General features: G+C 44.8%; 1 protein-coding gene across 1 annotated transcript in view; it reads left to right on the top strand.

The window, feature by feature from the left end:
• LOC144140310 (bone morphogenetic protein 1-like) overlaps positions 1-21,749 on the top strand; it is an 892,396-nt gene that overhangs the window by 368,046 nt on the left and 502,601 nt on the right. The gene's annotated exons all lie outside the window — the stretch shown is intronic.

The following is a 21,749-nucleotide window of genomic DNA, read 5'->3' as shown; positions in this document are numbered from 1 at the left end:
CTGGTGTAAACGCACAACACTACAGCAGGTATCAGAATATTTATTTGATCGCCAATTCCATCGGCTTTAAAGTGTGGCAGGGATGTTTGCTTTATTTGCCACACAGGAAAATAAAGAAGCAGAAATAGTGCGTCTATATCGACGTTTGAGTTCACCGGATTCTATATTGTTTCTGCATACATGTGCAATATTGCTTCAAGGGAGTCTAGTTGGAGGAAATAAACGTTATCTTGGTTGAAATGGAGAAATAATTCTCCACATATTGAGATCAAAACAATAGGAAGGTCGTAAGCTTTAAACTTGTGAAGGTATTTTTGGTTAGTATGAACCTAACTTTCCAAATGAATATAGAAGTTGAAATGCTCCTTTGCCCTCTTGATCATAACACCTGGACACAGAGAAAATATAGCTACAGAATAAAAGTACGGGAACGACTAACAAACAATCACTTTGCTTTGTTATTTTTCTTTGACGAAGAAACGCCGCGCTGGATTCAAGGACCGCATTTGACAGATATTGACCATGGAACGCCTTAAAACGGGATGTAGCCCTGAAACGCGGCGAAATGACTGCGTGAGGAGCGAAAACAACTGCAAGGTGAACAAATGCGCAAAAATATATAACACAGAGAAAGTAGAAGTGTATAATAGAGACTGAATTGCTTTGTAAACGGTCACGCCTTGCGCGTGTGTCAAAGGAAGGGATAGCAACGCTGAGTCGGAATACGCCCTGCGCTCCGTGCCTCCCAACCGCATCCGCCACCCATCTGCCATTTACCCGCGCCTAGCCCGCGCTAGCAACTTCTACGCATGAAGGCCCTCATGCTGCATTCGCACTAGTTGTTCAACTTCCCCAAACCGCACTTTGCGTGACTCGAAGTGTTGAAACGTAGTGCTAATAGAAAAGTCAAGGCGGTGAGCCGGTGTCGAAGCTACAGATTAGCAGGGAGTCAGGGGGAAGCGGGGTTGGGGGTGCTGATGGACTTGTGATCTGGGCGGTACTTCCCTAGCGCACAGAACACCCGCGTTGGAGGAGAGGAGCGTTGTAGGTAGCTGGTTTCTTTTTTGGCAGCACACATCGTGTAGTAATGCAGTTGGCAGCTGGGATTCGCGGCGCTGTGGTCATTATACATCTCCTCCCGGTTGCCGTCATTTCCTTGTATTTTTCCGTCGTTATTTCTCGTCCTCTTTTTCTGTGTGCTTCCACCACAGCGTAATTTCTCGTTTGTCACTTTTATGCTCTGTTTATTTTAGACGCGGAGAGTTAATTTCAGGGCCATTAACGCTCCGGTCCCGACGGCGTCATCAAAACCACGTTATAACGAGCGTTTTGTACGCAAGTATATCCATTTTTTTACGTCGGTATGTGGGCTGCACTTTCTACGGATTCTTTTTGTTCTTGGTGACCCGTAAAATGACTTATTACCCTCGACAGCGGGTTGGTTGATGCGGTGGGGGAATTTTTTTTTTTTTATTGGCGGAATGGCTCGCGTGCCTCGCCACCTTGAAAAAAGCATAAAGGTGGTGCGGCGACACCGGGGAAAGTGCTCGGTGTATTTAGGGCCCTGTGCGACGTATTTCGGCCTGCCTATGATCTACTTACTGTTTCCTTTTTGCTTATTCTTAGAGGCGCAAATTATCTACTACACATATTGGCATATTCTTGTGCAGTTACTTGCACTGCAATGAAATTTAGCCGCTCACTTCAGACTTAGCAGACTGGAGGATTGTGTCAAAGTTAGCCCCCGTCGTATGTTTCTTAAAACAGCGGCTGATCGCTAGGAGCCACCCCAACTATAGCGCTCTTATAGGCTCTCACTTAACCGTGCCACTTGCTAACTGCCCAGGCAGAAAATGTTGAGCTGTCGAACTTCAGAAGCAGCCTGAGACCAAGGTTCGACTGAAATTTTCCCCTTTATTTTTCGTCACGTCGTTTTTCCCCTTCGTATCTTAATTAGGGCCAGCGCTATGGTTGCAATGAGGCAGTATGATAAATTAAATATTGAGCTGCCTGGAGATGAAAGATTACGGCCGCGACAACTGAGTTATGGTTCGGGCATACAAAACGAAAGCAACACAGGTGCTGCACAGCCCTGTCTATATATATATATATATATATATATATATATATATATATATATATATATATATATATATATATATATATATATGTATATATATATATATATATATATATATATATATATATATATATATATATATATATATATATATATATATATATATATATATATATATATAGGAAGAATTGCCGGCAGTCTACAACGCCAAAGAAGGCATAGGGGAATGGTTAGAATATTCTTTACCGTCAGTGACGTTACATTATTATTTATTATTATTAATTACGTGAGAAAGAAAGAAAAAAAAACACGCGCCCCGAGTGGGGACCGAACCCACGCCTTTCGGTCCCCACTCTGGGCGCGTGTTTTTCTTTCTTTCTTTCTCACGTAATTAATAATAATAAAGAATAATGTAACGTCACTAACGGTAAAAAATATTCTAACCATTCCCCTATGCCTTCTTTGGCGTTGTAGACTGCCGGCATTTCTTCCTGTATTTCTAACGAGCCCCTCATTTACAAACCCTATATATATATATATATCAGAAAGGGAAATGAGGGGCTCCTTGAATTAATACAGAAATAAGGGTAGGCAGTCAGAACGCCAAGGAAAGCAAAGAGGAGAATATGGTAGGTCATTTATTAATGTTGGAACGGCTACAGATTTTTGAAAGAAAGAGCGAAAGTGCGAAAAACATGCCTGCCTGGTGGGATCCGAACACCTGACCTCCAGAATACGCGTTTCGTGCAATGACCACTACGCTACCGGCGGGGCTGTGTTCCGCTCCCCTTTTCCGGGTATGTATGTTAAGGTAATTGTTTCCTGCGCTTGGGGGTGGTAGCCAGCAGCACTCCAATTACTCGGCGTGAAGGGGACCTTTTTTTTAACCCCCGGGCCGTGACTCGAGCGTCTACGACATGTCGAGAAGAGCGATCGACTAGCGTTGAACCCTCTTAAGCTACCTATGGCACCAAGACTGACAGAACCTCTACACAACCTTTCTTTCTTTCAAAATCTGCACCTGTTTCAACGGTAATAAATAACCTACCACATTCTCCCCTTTGCTTTTCTTGGCTTTCTTGACTGCCTACCCTTATTTTTATATTAATTCAACGAGCCCCTCATTTCCCTTTCTGATTCGCTACATGCATAGCGAGGGCATGCATAGCGCTACATTCATGGCGATGAGAGAGCTTAGGAGTAGCTTCGAATGTGCAGAAAATTTGCTGAGTGTTGGGGCGAATTCTCTATTACTCCGGGTAGAAACCGTCAAAACGCCTCGCTCCGTCAATCTGACCTTGAAGCTCAGCCAAAGTCAAGCTAGCGCCTCGTGCGGGTGCGGAGGGAAAGCGTCTAATCACTCGTTTGTTACAGGAGAGAAGAATGCGGAGAAGGGTATACCATCAGAAAAGGATACAAGGATGCGCTGGATGCGTCCAAGTTCACAGCGCGTTCGCGCCTACAGCAACGACCGCGCCGAGCGGCGTATGTGCTGTGTCTTGCAGTGCGATTGTGTGCGTGTTCCCTTTGCGCTCTCGGTGCGAAAACTGAGGTATCACTCATTTTGGTTTAACCGCGTTCAACCACAGCAAATTGTTTATAGTAGCCAGGTACCAGACATGTACGTAAAGCGCTACAAGGAACGAGTTACTTCTACCTAGTTACTATTTTCGGTGACGAGTAACGTATTGGTGACGAGTAACGGTGACGAGTAACGAGTCACTTATTTACAAAAAAGAACGGGTAACGTATTTAGTTCTTTTTAAGACCAAGTAACGAATAACGGTATCTCGTTACTTCTGAGCAGTAGCGTGTACAATACCGCATAGACGGTTTTGTTATAGGGTCGAAGCTCCTCTTGCTCGGGCCCTGTCCCGGCCGTACACGGCACATTGTACACGGCACATTGATGATGATTGTGGTAGGATCCCACTGGGGATTGGCCAACCAAAGATTGGCTGAAGAGGTCATAACGTTCAACGCGTTCGTTGCTACTCAACAAGGAGGAGAGGAAGAAGAAGAGGTTGTCGTTCGTCGCCTGCGAGCTGAAGACTCTTGCTCGGGCCCTGTCCCGTCCCTCGTTGCTGCCATACACAGCGGAATGATGGTTATTGTGGCAGGATCCCCCTAGGTATTGGCCAACCAATGATTGGCCGAAGAGGTCAAAACGTTTAACGCATTCGTTGCCACCCAACAAGGAGGAGAGGAAGAAGAAGAGGTTGTCGTTCGTCGCCTGCGAGCTGATGACACGTACCGGGGGTACGACGCGTCAGAAGACAGTCTGCAGAAGGCGACGACCAGGGTGGCTAAATGTCACACACCGAATTCGCCAACTTACCCATGGAGATTCTCATCGTCTCAAACAAGCCCTACATAATCACCACAAACATCGACGTCGTCGACGGGCTTGTGGGCGGTGGAAAGCTTGACGTGTCGAGTCTTTATATGATGTGTGGGCGAATGTTTCACGGTTTTACCGATAAGAATTTTAGCTTCGCCCCTCTCATCATCATTCACTTCGTGGAGATGGAGGGATTTTTTTATTCTAACCTGTCCATGCGTCTATAGGCCCATTGCTCTGATGTTTGCCTCGAAAGAATCAGCGCCGTTGTCTACATTCTGGTGGTTCGGGGAGTCATTTCTATTGGGAATGATGACACGCCCACCAGGGCCGCTTGTCGTAGCATTCAATTTACGCACGTGTCGGCGCACTACCTGAGATACCAACAGCCGGGATTATCCTGTGTCGATCGAGCATGGGCGCCCACCCAAGGAAGACATGTGGGTAACGTCATGATAACAAAGGCCAAGGCGAACTAATAGTTTAGGTGGCGCAGATGAGAAGACGTTAGTCGTTGATGTTGAAGCGGACCAATAAAATTGCAGATAATACAAAAGTCAGGAAGGAACCGATGCATTCATAACGGGCCGTGATTCCTGACCGAAAAAACACAACCGATGAAAACTTCGAGAGGCAGCTACTGTTAAAGTGCAACGACTACTAAAAAGAAAGCAATGAACCATGAAACAAAACTGTTGTGAGTGTGGTCGTCAAGGTAACGGGAAAAGTAACTCGTCACTTTTCGGGTAACTCACGCGTTCGTTTAGAGAATCGTTCACGAGTAATGTATTTAGTTACCTTTTGAGCAAATAACGAGTAACGGTATGTAGTTACTTTTTTTGGGTAACGTGTACATGGCTGCCAAGCGCCATGATTTAGGTTGGTGGTGTTGTGGGGGAGAAGCGATATGTAAATGGCGCAAGAGAGGATGAGAGAGTGTCTACGTCGCTCACCGAGTGTTCACCGTACCCATTGCGGTTAGGAAGGATAGGATAGGAAAGGAGGTGAGTCGAAACTCCTGCTTCAGTTATGCCAGCTGCGAAGGCCGTGCGAGCGCTGTCTCACAACAGGACGAAAAGGGGAAGCAACGCAGGGAAAAACGCGCGCAATATCACGACCGTCTCGATTCTGTATCCGTCGCGCCTATATATACATGCGATTGTAAGCGACAGCAGTAAGCACGCATGCGTCGCCAGAACACCACCTGCTCCATGGTTCTTTTTTTGTTGTTGTTGTTTGAACTCCAGTCTGCATACGTACGATGGGGTTCAGTGCCGGCAAGAACTTTTCTGCGCGTTCTTGCGACGGAGCGAAGCTCCGCAGGGACCACAACGTGTCGGTGGGGCGTTGGCGCCCGTAGAAGTTTAGAGAATGCACGCTGATCGGGATGTACCAGACGTAGGCAGAATGACGTGGACGAATCGTTTTACGGCGCTGCTCGCACACCGCAGCCGATTGCGGCGCGGCACAGGAGAGAGATATAATCGGCAGGAGCGCGCTACAGTTGTCGTCGTTCATTCACGTTGGCGCGAAAAAACGACGTCGCCGGGAACCGCTTGGAGCAGTTGTCCCTTCGACTTGTTTATTCTCTGATACATGGGCACGCGTACGCCCAAAATTGTTTTTCTTTTTTTATAATTTTAAGCCTTGATAGAAGAGAACTCTCTCTTGTACCCAAGTCAAGTCAAGTCAATGTTTATTTCCACATGGCAATGCTATGTTGAGGAGCACAGACAAAAAGCCTTTTTTTTTCGTTTTTTTTTCTTATTTTAGGGTTTGAAAAAGGCCTGTGCCCCGTATACAGTTACAGCAGCGTTGTGGGAAATACACGTGTCCTAAAATTATATAAACCAGAAACAAAGCACAGCATCCAGATTATAATGCCACATACAAAGACATGTACAATAGGTGTGGTAAATACGTGTGCCACAAAATTATACCAGCGTAAAGGAACAAAAACAACATCAAAATCATGTCACGATACAAAAGCCAAGGAGTGCCAAGGTAACAGGAAATAGAAGAGTACATGGTTAAATCGGGGATGAATTTAGTATAACAGGTAAATTAAATCTAAGCATTTGTGTCGTAGTCTGTTCGTATATATGATATTTTCCAAATGTCTGTACAGAGTGCGTCATAAGTGCTTACCCGAACTGTTTGTGCAGCAAGTTCTCTCAAGAATGAATCATTCTTTTTAATGCTATTATTGTTGCGCGTAAGTAATAATGAATCATATAAATTTTGAACCGGGAGTAGTTTAAGGTTGTGAAAAATTGGCGCAGTATGTGTGTCGTAACGAACATTTACAGAGCTCTAACAGCTTTTTTTTAAGGATGTGAATTTTATTTATATTTGTCGTTGTGGTAGTACCCCATGCAAGAAAACAATAGCTTAACTTAGACAGAAAAAGTGAATTATTAATCAAAATGTTTACATTTTCGCAAACGGGACAATACCCCAGCCGTACGGGCAAGCCTACGGCACACACTTTCAACATACGGATTCCATGACATGCATCCATTAAAAATTATACCTAGATTTTTTTTACCGTGGAAACTAGTTCGATGTTACATGTACCAAGGGTTAGGGATAATGACCGATCAACTTTTTTATTTCTGTGGCGAAAAAAGACTGCATTGGTTTAGACACATTTATGCTTAGAGAATTTGTTAAGCTCCATGAATTCAATAATGCCAGTACCTTGTTTGCCTTTGTTTCAAGTTCCGGTATTGTGTTCTCAGAAAAATAAAGACTGATATCATCAGCGTACATAACAAAATGACAGCCTTCATCAATATATGCGATATCATTGACATAGATATTACATAATAACGGTCCAAGAATACTTCCTTGTGGTATAACCCCCCCCCCCCCCCCATAATGAACGAAACGTTGATTTGGAACCATCTATTATTACTTGGTGCTTGCGGTCATTCAAATAGCTGTTCAAAAGCTGGAGAAATTGTCCACGAAAACCAGTGTACTGGTTTTTCGGCAAGGGTTCTATGATTTATTATATCGAAGGATTTTGAATAGTCCACAAAAATTCCAAGCCTTCAGGATTCCTGCTCGAAAGGGCTTCAGAATTATTTTCTTTTGGAACAATAAAGCGCTTTCAGTTGAACAATTTTTCATAAACCCAAACTGGCAAGGTGTCATATCGGTATGTATGGTCATGAAGGCTGTCATTCGTTTGTGTATCAATTTTTCAACGACTTTCGAAAATATCGGCAATATACATATAGGTCTATAATTTGACATTATGTTTCTATCGCCACCCTTGAAAACTACGGATACTCTTGCTAATTGGAGTCTTTTGGGGAATTTTCCCTGTGGAAATATTTGATTTATTATCTACTGTAAAACACCAGCTGTAGTGTCAATAGTGTTTTTAATTGGTTTAATTTACAGGCCTTGTATGTCGCAGCTGTTGCTGTTTTTTAAAGAGAGCATTGTTTCTCGAATTTCTACAGCTATTGATGAATATAAAAATGCACTTTCTCGTAACGTAGGCCTAAAATTAAGAAAGCGTGTACAATTTGGGACGTGGGGGCTTTTGTAATGGATACAAAATAGTCATTAAATGTATTAGCAAGTTCTTTGCCGGCTAGTGTTTGGCCGTTCGCAACTATTTCTTGTGGACCCGAATTCAGACCAGATTGCTGGTTTGATCGAGTAAAGCATTTAGGTGCTTCCAAATTATTTCATAGCTTTGTGCTCCATCAGTGCTAAACAAATTCTCAAAATACCGTTTTCTACTTTTACGTAAGAGGCTGTTTGTTTCATTTCTATGTTGTTTAAAATTTTGTAAATCTTCTGAATTTCTACTTCTTAAGAAAAGTTGGTAAAGAGCATTTTTTTCCTTTATCGCTTTTAAGCAATCACTAGTGATCCAGGGTTTACGTGCCTTAGGAGGTTTATGTCTTGTTTTATAAGGAAAGCATTTGTCATATATGCTGTTGATATTCTCAACAAAATCTCATACGCATCATCGGGATCTTCAACGAAAAACTTCATCCCAATTTGCATTGGACAATGCACTAGAAAACTGCTGCTTTGTTATATTGTTGACGTTGCCGTATTTGATTACGGGCTTTGTTGATCTTTTGATTTGTAAACTAGTGCTACTCATGCCAAAACAAATTGGTAGATGATCACTTATGTGAGTGCCTAGTACCCCTGAGAAAAGTGGTATGTTGTTCTCGTTAGTAATAAAGAGATAAATTAGAGTTGAACAGTTGAGTTGTGTGCGGGTAGGATCTTTTATAACATTAGTGAAAGCATTTGCTTCTAATACAGTGAGGAGCTCGGCACGTTGTGACGTCAAGCTCACGTCTATATATAAATCGCCACCGAAAACTATAGTTGAATTATAATCATTAGACCAAGCCAGGTATCTATCAAGAAAAGATAGAAAAATATGTATATTTCCCCCTGGTGGCCGGTACAGAACAGAAAAAATCGCGTTGCTACTTTTCACAGTCAGAACTTCAACATCATCTGTTATTTGCGTAAAGGGATCAATAAGTTCACACTGAAATGTTTTATTGACCAGCAGAATAATCCCACCGCCTCTTTTATCAGAACGGTTTAAAAAATAGGACACATAGCCGGGTAGATTAAGTACTTCGTCTTCATTGCGATACCAAGTTTTAGTCACCATGGCTACGTCGAAGCAGAAATCGAAGCTAGTTAACAGAGCCGTCAAGCTTTCGTCTTTGTTGCGGACAAATTGAGCATTCAAGTGAATGCAAGATATAGTTTGTTTCTTTGAACAAATAGTTTTGTTTCGATCAGCTGGTGTCACAAGCATGGCTCATTTTGTCTAGATACTGTAACTACCAGCAAATTACAAATGGGAAATACTAAAACGCTTTAAGTGACATGGTGGTATCAGTTTTTACTCTTGGCAGGACGGAAGGTTGCACCCCATTTTCAAACGTATTCAGTTTCCCGGCATCATGCGTTCGACGTCAGTCAATGAAGTAATGTGCATGATGGGTGCTGATTCACCTAGTCGGGCAAGAACCTTTCCGTCTGTCGTCCAAACGAATTTCCATCCGATAGCCTTCTTTCATGCTACAGCTGCGCCCAGCAACCGGTTGTTTCCCGCAGTAAGGTGTTCATTTATGTAAACAGCTTTGCTTGGGCCGTCGAAACCAAGGAATTACGTGGTATCGCCAAAACGACATTTCGCTTGTAGCGGCGAGTGAACCGAACAATCACGCTTTTTTCCACGGAGTTCGGATTTTCCCCTTGTGGCACACATCGATGTCTTTTTCGTCAAGGGTTTCGCCCAGTTTGTTCACGATTTCCTTTATGACAGCTGTTTCGTCGGAGTCATTCGGAAGCCCCTTTATTTCGAGGTTATTTGGTCTTTCGTACTGCTCCAGTCCATCTATACATTGGTGGAGCTGCTGGTTCTCGATCTCAAGTTACCGGTTTTTTCCCAGAAGCTTTTTCATGTCAAGCCTAATTTCCTTCATGTCCTTCATGATTTCCGCCACGTTATCAACTGCGTCTTAGGAAAACTTCATACTATCCTTTATGGTGCAAACTTCAAGCCTAATTTCCCTCCGAAAATCATCACGTTGTTTCTCGACCACCTCCGCAATATTTCACATTTCGACACAGTGTAGTTAACAAAACAACCCGAAGTGTTCGGCAGCAGTGCAACAGGATAAGCCAAAAACTACTAAAAAATTACGCTCACCTGCAAGTACGCAAGATACGCAGGTTAGGTTGGCGAGCGTCCGCGTGCCCCGGCGTGCCCGATCAGCTGCTGTTTGAAGGGAAGTAACGGCGGAGAAGGCGAGGCGCAGCAGAGGAGAATGGAAAAGGGTAGAGGCGTCCGTGGACACAGTAACATGTCGAGAGTAGCTTCGCATAAAGTGACGACAGGGCCTCTCCTGAGTATATTTGCCTCCGTGTCTAGCTTAGCCTACATCCATGACTCGATTTTTTGGATATTGCTGGCTTTGCTTTTAAGTTTGCTTTCGCTATACTGTTGGGTTCCTGTACAGCTTCACGGTTTCATAGCTGCACGATGCGCTCTGTCCTTGGGAATCCTTTCCGTCTCAAGGCGGCATTTCGCTGATTCGACACTCCGCGATACACGCCGTGCATCGCGGAGTGTCGAATCAGCGCAATGCCGTCTTTTTAGCGTCGCGAACGTGCGGTTTCACCTGCCGTCACGTGTGCTTGTAGCGATTGCCTTTTTTTAACGAACAAAGCATTCGCACGTAGAATTAGAAATGGACACCTACACAGCTGGTGATCTCTTTGTAGAAGAAAGTTTGGCTTTTGTTGAGTAATTAAGTTTTGTACAACCATCTTCGATTGAAACCGTGCGTCCATAGCTTTAATCAGTCATATTTTTTTCGATCTTCCGCCTTAGTCAAGGCAGAACGTTATAATACACGCATTCCGGATTTCCTTGACCGGATATTGTGGCTGAGGACAGCCGGGAACAATCAGTTAGCAGTCGAGGCACGTTGACGTGTGGCCTCCATATGCCGAAGAGCTGCGTAGGCTTCATCAATACTTCCAGCGCTGCTCAATATCCGGCCAACGTTTCCGCGCGCCGTCTACTGCCAGTTCCGTGCAGGCCAGTGGAACATGCAACTGCGGTTGACCTGATTTAACAGCGGCCAAGGCGGGCGGCCACTCCAATGTACGGCTTCTATGTGCGACCACGCCGGCTGCGTTTCGAAAAGCAAATGTTCGTGCGTATGGAGTTCTCGCGTGCGCTGAAGAACCTCAGGTGGCCTAATTCAATCTGAAGCTGTGCTTCACGGCGCGTGTCATAGTCCAGGTGCAGCTTGGCTGTGTTAAAAGCTGCTAATAAATTGGAATTAAGCGTAACAATGAGCCATGAACTGCAGGAGAACAGTTAGTTTTACTGATTAACTTTAGACTCTAGGCTAGACGCATTAGGGGCGACTGATCATATCAGTTACATCGCGACCGTACTCCGTAACGCAGTCAACCGGTATTAGGCTGCGTTGCTGAGCTCGAGATTTCGCATAGTACTTCACAATTTTTATCCAGTAATGCATAACTCTCTCTGAAAGATAAATGGACGTAACATCGGCTGTTGTGAAGACGCACAAGGTATACCTCTGGACCCAACATTCGTTTTCCGGTCGCCTCAATTTACCGTGTGACAAACACAACACCACTGTCTTGGGATGAATAGTATCGTGTTGCTATGAGATCGTTGCCCGCATTGTTAGCGAAATCTGGAGTTTAAAAACAGGAACATTCTTGTTTCCCGGTAGAACAGCGCACGGAATAGTAAGGCTCGCTTCCTCACCGTCACCCTCCTAATTCGTCCGCACTGACTCGCATCCTGAACTCCGGTCTGTTTCACGGGACCAGCGGGAGTATACGGCTCTTGGAAAAAACATAAAAAAGGGGTTGTGTTGGTCCCTCAACGAGAGTATGTGCGCCCCACAAAACACAGAGAGACTGCACCAGTTACATGAGAGATGAACCGTAGTTACTGTAACGCTTTCGTGGTTTGCAGTGACGCTTCCATATATCTCGTGTAATATGTTGTTTCGACTTGACGCTTCTGCCCGCTTAGGTGGTTCCGCACAGTACCTCGCGAACGTATACAAGTGTTGACTATCGTAACAGCTACAACTTGAGTACGAATGGAGAACGGTTTAATTAGGTTGCGCGGTGTTTTGGCTGTGTCAATGGAGAGCCGACGTCAGATCTCCGTATGGTAATGATAAGGAGCGTCGTTCTTTATGGCTACGAACTTGCTAGGACCTAGATGTCCTGTTCCTACATTCTATCATGCTGTCTATTGTAGTCAATGGAGGTTAACGCACTTGTAGCTGGCGAAGACATCACCTTCTCCTGTGAGTAGCATTGGCGGCACTGCACAGTAATATTCGTATACGGAGGCACACAGCATGCTGTGGTCAATCCGACGGAGGGATCCCGTATCGTATATATAAGCTTCACACGCTACTGGCAATACAATGCCGTCGTCAATCCGCACAAATACACGTGCACGGATATAAGCAATACTTGTTTATGTATGTCACATAAACCACATCTATCGCTAGTGGACGTTTTCTTGCGTAGTGAAATATACGGCACTTATTATACATCGCCTGGAAACCCTCCTTTTTTTCGGCGACCAGGCCTGCAGTCCACGTAGTGCAGACACGCAAGCCACAAGCCCCTGCGAGCGCAATGGTCCCGCATTGTTGATTTTCTTAGTTTCCGATAGCTTGACCGCCATGAAAATCCCGTTGTCCGTTGTTAGATGTAATTGTCCGTTTCTGCTGCTGAGCCCAAGGACGCGGGTTCGATTCCCGGCCGCGGCGGCCGCTTTTCTGGTGGACGCGAAAGGTCAAAACGCCCGTGTGTTCGAGATTTCTGCGCACGTTTAGGATCCCCAGGTGGTCAAAATTAATCCGGAGCCCTCCACTACGGCGCGCCTTGTCGCCTGTGTAGCGTTGGCGCGTTAAACCCCACAATCAATCAATCAATCAATCAATCAATCAATCAATCAATCAATCAATCAATCAATCAATCAATCAATCAATCAATCAATCAATCAATCAATCAATCCTTTTGTTTTAGTAAGGTTTAGAGGCCTTACCAAGGGTGAAAAGCATGCGTTTACAATGTTTAGGTCTGATTGAAGACTGTCATGATCAGAATTTGAATGAATATTGCGATATCTTACGCAGTCGTCAGCTAAGAGCCCGATATTAGATTGAACACCGTCAGGTACATCATTAATATAAATTAGAAAACGTAGAGGCCCAAGCATGCTTCCCTGGGGTACACCAGATGTTGCGGGGACCAGAGATGAGTTGAGATTATTAACTGATGTGAATTGCATCCTGTTAGAAAGAAATTCTCTTATCCATGTGACAACAGTGTGGTCCCGTTCAGTTGAGTAAGCTTGTGAATAAGTCGGCCGTGAGGGACATGGTCAGGTGCTTTTGAAAAATCTAGGAAGTTGGCATCTACTTCGATTTTGGTGTCTATAGATGAATGTATGTCGCGAATTAAGCCAGCGAGTTGCGTGTCACATGAATTGCGTGACTCCCTGGTCTTAGTGACCACAACCTAATCCATATTTGTATCGCCTCACCGCTTAAAAAGAAATCACTCACACGGAAGGTAATTACGGATTACAAGAGAGCAAATTTTGATGCGATTAATCACGAACTCGCCAACTTGTTAGATAACTTTAGGAATACGTACCTAACACGAAATGTCAACTCTAACTGGGAACTTTTTAAGACTGCAATGCTTAACCTCAAAAAGAAATACATTCCTACCAGTGTTGCGGAATGGGCATCCCCATCCGATTCCAATTCCATTCCGAGGAATTAAAACTTGTCGTGATTGTATTCCTTTCCATTCCTCGGAATGACAGAAGTTGGCCCATTCCAACTCCTGGAATGGAAGAAAAGTTCAATTCAATTCCTTTAATTCCTCAACGTAAAAACTGCCTGAGGTGCTCTATCGAGTTGCAGAGGAACGCAACATGAATCTGACGTTATCATACGCGTTGAAAACTGCAAAACTATGACGAAATTGTCTCACATGTCACGGAAGTTGGGAGGTGGTAGAAGGTTGGGTATATATCTCATGCAGAATCCAATGCAAGAGAGAGAGAGAGAGCACAGTCCTTAATGAAAACTGGCGATGTCAGCCCAGCTAAGATGCCTGGCTTGCTACGCCAGATGAATGCGATGACGATGATAATTATAATGATGAAGAGGAATACATATATTCCTCTTCAAATCCAATGCATCCAATGCAAAAAATTACTGTGCCTTCCTAACGAAAGTAGAGAGAAGCGCGAAAGCTACAAGGGCGTCCCACTTTCGCTAAACGGGCGTCTAGACCGATCTTCAAACATTCAAACACCCAAACCGCAAGCGAAGAACGAACGCATGCGACGATTTTTCGAGCATGAAGTACACGCAACTACGGACGATCTAAATGTACACCGTTACGTGGTTTATGAGAAAAAGGTTTACCATTGTATTCCTTCGTGATCGACGCGTGTGTAATATTATTTAGAACCGTTCGTTTTTTGTGACTTTCAAGTAAGCGTTTTAAAACAATGGAAGCCAAATTTTAGCGAGAGAGAGAGAGAGAGAGAGAGAGAGAGAGAGAGAGAGAGAGAGAGAGAGAGAGAGAGAGAGAGAGAGAGAGAGAGAGAGAGAGAGAGAGAGAGAGAGAGAGAGAGAGAGAGATTTAATTTGCGCTCCTCGGTTTAACGCATACGCCGTGTGTGCAGAGACCTTATCAGAGATTTTCGGTCGAGCAGCTGGTCTCAGGGGGAATGTATTAGTTTTTTGGCAGAATTCGATAGGTCACACTAAAAAATCTTTCGTGTTAAAAAGGGAAAGTGTCACACTGCCCATTTTTCCATAATAAGTAGTGGGATCCCACTACTTATAGTACTTGCATGTTAGCACGTTTTAACGGTTTCTTCTTGCGCGACGCGATATGAAGCAGCTATCACATTGATGTCTGCTTTTTCCGTTTTGTTGCACCATATGTGGCGTGCTACCTTGCTGTCTGCTTTGCGTACCGTCATACCAACGTAATTAGTTTTCTGTGGATAACTCACAGGCATGTCGCGCGGAGCTCGCTCACATGTACATGCATTCCAAATGCTTACTTGAATGATTTCAAGTGAATTTACAGGATTGGGCGCTAATGCTACTTTACCAATGCGATAGATGGGACGGCAGCGGCAAGGAACAGCGTTAACAGTTCTTGCATTCACCATAGGAAAGTCGCGACCGCTTCCACGTTGACCACCATTTCACTTGTTTATTGCCCTGGCACTACCTCGGCACAATCTGTTCAATACAGGACATTATTTATGACCCCATAATTTAAAGTGACAGAACCATATCGTGACGGGAGTCATAGCAAAATAAAGAAGTATGGACAGGCAGTTTGTTTCCACGAACGAGCAACCTATGTGCACAAGGACCTGATCAAAAGTTTGAAACGAGGCCTTCGTATACCTGAATAGTGGCGATGCTCCAACTTCGAAGCCGAGGACTAAGGCTTCGGTAATCAGGTACGTTTGTACCCAGTCACAAAGGCCCCATGAATAGCAGCAAAGCAAACAAACCACGAACAAGTTTGGCACAACTGGAGGAGAGGGCCACACATACGGATCGAAGCAAAGCACGGTGTCGCACTGCTGAGAGCTGTCAAAGCACTCGCAAAAAAGGGCGCTATTTTAGCCGCAACTGTTAGAAACAAACGCCTTTCGGCAGGTGTGTGATCTGCATTATCTTACACAATATCTAGTGTAATCGTATATCCCAGCTTCCGACTACCGTAGCCACCGTAGCAGAGCATTGAGGTAGAAAGCTCAGTAACATACCCGAAGCTCGCTTCTTCAGCTTATGGCGAGTGCCGTGCACACAGGGCCCTCAACCGCGATTTCCTTTAGTTGCCTTCGTTTTAATTTGCTGGAGACCCGGTGCACCACTGAAAAAAATGGGCAGACGGTCGACCGGTTGACGTCGTATTCCCGCGAGATGCCTACCAAGTCGGCTTACAAGCTACAAGGCTATTCCTTGCGAGCCGGGTACGGAGGGTGGAAGGAGAACGCCAAGCAGACTCGTTGGTTTATCTTTCATGCGCAAACGCTATAGATTGGTAGCTTCAAAATTTCGCAGCATCAGCTTTCAGTGAGAAACACCGCGGATGCGGATGTGTGCCGTTAGTAACCCCCCCCCCCCACCTCAACCTCCCTGCTTGTCGATGCTACTCCCCGCCTGCTGGCCTGGTCACACGGCGCCTGCCACTGAGATGAGAGAGACGCCGGTCTGCCAACGGCGCCACGGACAGTTTAACAGAGAAAGCTATGCCCCAAAAAGCCTGCCGAAGCACGAGTTGACCTAACGGCGCCAGCGCTCAGACGGGCTTGCGCCGCTCTAAAGTTCACGTTCACACACACAGTGCGGCAGGCTGCGCAGATTCAGTTACTCGAGATGTCGGGTATGCGTTCTCGTTTTTGTCACTGGTGGCCACTTTAAGACATACTGACGCTGTCGTCGCCACAGAATAATTAAGTAGACGGAAGGCGCCATTTATGGTGACGCCGTCGTCTAAAAAACCTCATTCCATTCCCATTCCATTCCGGGCAAAAGGCGCTTAATTCAATTCCCATTCCATTCCTCCAAGCGTTGTCCTCATTAAATTCTCATTCCATTCCAGGATCTCGAAAAGGTGGAATGAATCCGGAATCATTCTAATTCCTGAGTGGTAACTCCGTAACACTGATTCCTACTACCCTCATTAAATCAGATTCCAACTGCCAATGGTTTAACAAACAGCTAAAATTACTCTGTAACCGAAAGAAACGCCTGTACAGAATTGCCCACCTAAGCCTAAGTTCAACTGCGTGGGAGCGCTACCGCGCATGCGCTAATCAGTACTTAACCAAACTAAAAGCGGCAAAAGTCAAATTTTTTTTTCCCATGACCTACTATCAATTCTTCCATCAAATCCCAGAAAATTTTGGCGCATGCTGTCCCCTAAGTCACAATCTAATCGAATAAACCTCACTAACGCTGACGGAGAACCAATAGACGCCGACCACTGCGCTTCTGCTCTAAATGACCACTTTACGTCTGTGTTTTCCTCTACCAACACCTCTGATACCGTAACACTGCCCGAAGCTGCAGCTGTAGCGATGCCAGAAATTGAAATCACCCCAGAAGGAATATTTCAACTCATTAACGATCTTAAAGTTTCATCCTCGGTGGGCTGTGACAGTATTAACAGTAAATTACTAAAAAGTACCGTTTCGGTCTCAAGCCAGATACTTTGCCTAATCATCACACAATCATTACAAACAGGAAACGTCCCATTCGATTGGAAGAAGGCTCAGGTATTCCCCTTTTTAAATCAGGCAACCGCGCAATCCCAGCTAACTACCGACCTATTTCCTTAACCAGCATCCCATCTAAAATGCTCGAACATATCATAGCTTCAAACCTAATGACATATCTGGAATCCATCAAATTTTTCTTTGATCCCCATCATGGTTTCCGGAAACTATCATGCGAAGCACAACTGGCAGAATTCACACATGACATACTTCACTTCATGGATGAAAATCTTCAAACTGACGCAATATTTTTAGATTTCTCTAAAGCATTCGACCGTGTACCTCATAACCTATTACTCTGTAAACTATGCAACCTTGGAATCCCTCCCAACATAATTTTCTGGATAGAAAATAAAAAAAACCGTAAGCAGTTCACCAGCGCTAATAACTACGACTCACCTCTCTCCGACGTAACGTCAGGCGTCCCCCAAGGTGCCTGTCTCTCCCCGCTTCTCTTTCTAATATACGTAAATGACTTACCCACCAATGTGCTAACCAAATTAAGACTTTTTGCTGATGATTGCGTTTTATACTATCCAATCTGTACAGCAGACGACAGCGCTAAACTTCAACATGATTTAGATTTAATTGTATCTTGGTGTGATAAATCACTTATGCCATTAAAACTGACTAAGTGTAAAATGATATCATTCACCCGCAAAATGAGCCCAGAAAAATTTACCTATAGCATAAAGTCTGTTCCCATTAGCCCTACACTATCATACAAATACCTCGGAGTGCATCTTTCATCGTCGCTATCATGGTCAACCCATATTCAAATCATCTGTTCAGAAGCTTCACGCACTCTCGGATACCTGCGCCGCAACCTAAAATTAGCCTCGCCAGAAATTAAAACGTTAGCTTATGAAACTTACGTACGACCCAAACTAGAATATGCTTGCTCAATTTGGCACCCCTCACAAACATATCTAACTAACGATTTAGAAATTATTCAGAACCGCGCTGCCCGTGTTATTTGCTCCCAGTACTCTAACGATATCAGCGTTACCGCACTAAAAAAATCATTGAAACTGCCGTCACTTGAATCTCGCGTCGTATCATTTCTCGATTGTGTCTGATGCATGCTTTCTATTATCACCCTCACTCACGGCACGTCCTCCTACAACCATCACACAGAACTTCATCCCGCATAAACCACAGTCACCCTATCGCACCAATAAATGAACACACATCTGCAATGATTACTTCCTTCTTTCCCAATGGGATAATAAACTACCTGATAATATAGTCACGTGCAATAACCGCCAAATTTTCCGCAGTAAACTAAAATGTCACATGTCGCAATCTAACTGAATGTGCTGTTTTCCCTGCCAATGTTTAAATACTTTTTAACTACTGTATAAACTGTTGTCACTTTTAGTCTGGAAGCTTAACCTTTGTACCTTTACTTTTTATTTGCATTTGGTAATATTTACGTATTGCTTTGCATATTGTACCTTTTTTATCATTGCTCTCTGAATGTTTACGGTTGGAACACTTTGAGTTTTGTTGAGTTGTTCATCAAACCTTGTACGCCCCCCCCCCTTATGTAATGCCTTAGGGCCTTTAAGGTGGAATAAATGAAATAAAATGAAATGAAATAGCCTCGGCAAAAATCATGCTAATGCTTAAACATGAGGTTATGTTCTTCTAGTTATTTACCGCATTGTGAGTGTATAATATTAATTTACAAATGATATGGGTTAAAGAAACGGTCGATGTTAAGGGGCAAAGAACGATGACATGATTTGAAGAATAATGAAGCATTTCCCCAGCTGTCAGCAGCCTGGCCGCCACAATAGTCTTACCGCCACAATAGTGCACACAGGAGGGCGAATACTTAAGCCCACGTTATTTACACGTCGCGCCCACTCATTGAACTCAGTAGGCGGCGCTGCTTGCGCACAAAGAACACCTTCAAAGCAGGAGCGAACATCTTCAGGCTGAGAAACGTTGTGTTGCCTTACCTTTCATTTTGTCCCTACCTCAAAAAAAATAGTAGTGTCTTAGCTCTGCTACGCCAGGATATACATAGCGTGAGGTAAGGTTCAGCAATCCAGTCCAATCCAGTGTTATCGAGTCCAGTCCAGTCCAGTCCAGTCCAATTCAGTCTAATCCAGTCCAGTCCAGTCCAGTCCAGTCCAGTCACTGCTGCTCGGGCATGCTCAGCACGGCTCTTCACGAGCCACGCCAAACGGCTATCAAGCGGCTCCGGTGCAGCGTCAGACTTGGCTACTGCGCAATTGAGGCGCACACCTGGGCACGCGCCGGCGCCAGTGCGTCTGCCGCGGCTATGATGCAACACAATCCAACACAATCCACTTTAATCCAATCCAATCCAATCCAAATCCAAATCCAATCAAATGCAATCTAATCCAATCCAATCAAATCCAAGCCAACGCCAAACCAGGCCAAGCCAATTCAATCCAATGTCCCTCGTGCTTGCGCAGAACGGCCCTTCACTGCACACGCGAAGCTGCTCAACCTCGGCCAGTGTAGCTTACGGTACAAAAAAAATTGTGTCAGGCTTTGACAAATGCATGTGAACGAACAATCACTGCGTGTAAGAAAGCGAATTTTCTCGAAGCCAGGCGTTCGCTTACACTGAAAATGTGATCTGCGGTATGACATCACGCAATGCTAAACTTCATACTATATCACTGCGTAATATGTCACAGGGAAAATACAATTTTAGGTGCGGTGTACCTTAGGACCGCACAATGTCCGTCCACGTCCGTCCGTGCTCATAGCATTTGCAATCGCAAAAAAAAAAAACAGACAGGCACTGGCAGGATTCGAGCCTCTGTCTGGTAGACCCGACAGAGGTAGTGTCACTCGTCTTACCCTTTGGGCCACGACCGTTTTTTTTTCTTTATTGCCATATTTTGACACAGCACTTGAACCAAACAAACCAAAAACAAGATAACGATAAAAACTGCTAGCCAAAAACCTTGCTAGCAGAAAGCGGTTAAAATTGCTTAGGTCCGTTAGCGACTCCATCACGGACAGCCACTCTGGAGGGTCAGGTTGAGCCCTCCACACTTCAATCATCAATCGCATAGTATCAGCAAAATACTCTTTTGAGCGTTTGGCATCAACGTCCCGATGACGAATCGCCATACGCGACTTCCAAATGCCGTGCAAAGCCAGGACAATGACAAGGTCGTATAGTACCCCGTTGTCACTCTCAATTGGCAGGAACCTGATCCCATGTGCGTCCAGAGGGAAGTCCTTTTTTAAGGTCCGCTGAAGCACGTCTCAAAAAAATATCCCTACCCAGCACTCGAGGAACACATGTTCTAACGTTTCGGGTTTCTTACACGGGTAGCATTCAACCCCCCATGGCATGTACAAACCCTTCTCTTTCTGCCACGTTTTTACGAGGAGGACACCCGCATGCAGTTTAAAAAAGAATGACTTAACCCATGGCGGTACCGCCATTCGTTTTACACGTTTGAGCACGTCCTGTCCCGGCCCTGCACGGTACATGGACCTATACAACGGCACAGGTAATACAGTGTCAAGCAAATCACGGTACAACTTTTTTCGCGTAATACTAGATAAGTACTCTGTACTGAAACGTGCACGCAAAAACTGGGTCGCTTGAACCACTTCACGTAAGTAGCCTTTGATTACTCCGACAGAAAAGTGTGCAGACGTAACAACAAATTCAGGTAATGCCCTTGATAACTTCAGCTGACAAACTCTGAGCAGGCAAGAATCGTTCACGTCACGAAAGAACAAAAAACGATTGGCGACTTGCCGCAAAAACAAATGGGACAAAGAAAGCCCCCTCTACCCCCCCCCCCCCCCCCTTCCCTTGACGCACGCGCCGAAAGAGATTCGTGCGGCTCGTCCTTTTCCACGTCGATTCCCAGATCAGCACTGCAAACACCCGGTGCAGGGCCTGTATATGAGAACGCGAACAGTGCAGCACCTGAAGTACGTACCACAGTTTGCTTATCAAAAATATGTTGCATACTGATTTAGCAAACATGGAAAGTCCACTGCCTTTCCATTTCTCAGCTTCTTCGCGCATTTCAGCGGTCTGTATGCGCCAGTAAGGGTCACTGTATTCATAGTTTTCTAGTGGCACTCCCAAGTACTTAGCTGGCGTCGCCTGCCAGCCGATACATTCAAACACACTACCCAGTCCCCATGCCAAAATCCCAGACACTTTTGCCAGTTTACTCCACTGGCACTATATTTACAAAAGCGTTTCAGAGCGTTGACAGCAACGCTGATGCTGCTTCTATCAACACAAAAAAGGGCAATGTCATTACCGTAGGCCAAGACACGCACCTCAGCCGACTCTAATCGAAACCCGTTGATGCTCTCACTTCTTATGATGCTTAAACAAAACGCTTCAATGAAGACACAAAAAAGCAACGGTGACAGAGGGCAGCCCTGACGCACAG

This window comes from Haemaphysalis longicornis, unplaced genomic scaffold (assembly GCF_048455015.1).
Source record: "Haemaphysalis longicornis isolate Haplotype H1 unplaced genomic scaffold, Haemaphysalis longicornis Haplotype H1 scaffold_1, whole genome shotgun sequence".
In the NCBI taxonomy this organism is placed as follows: domain Eukaryota; kingdom Metazoa; phylum Arthropoda; class Arachnida; order Ixodida; family Ixodidae; genus Haemaphysalis; species Haemaphysalis longicornis.
The sequence above is the reverse complement of the archived record's forward strand: the minus strand, read 5'-3'. Positions and strand labels throughout refer to the sequence as shown.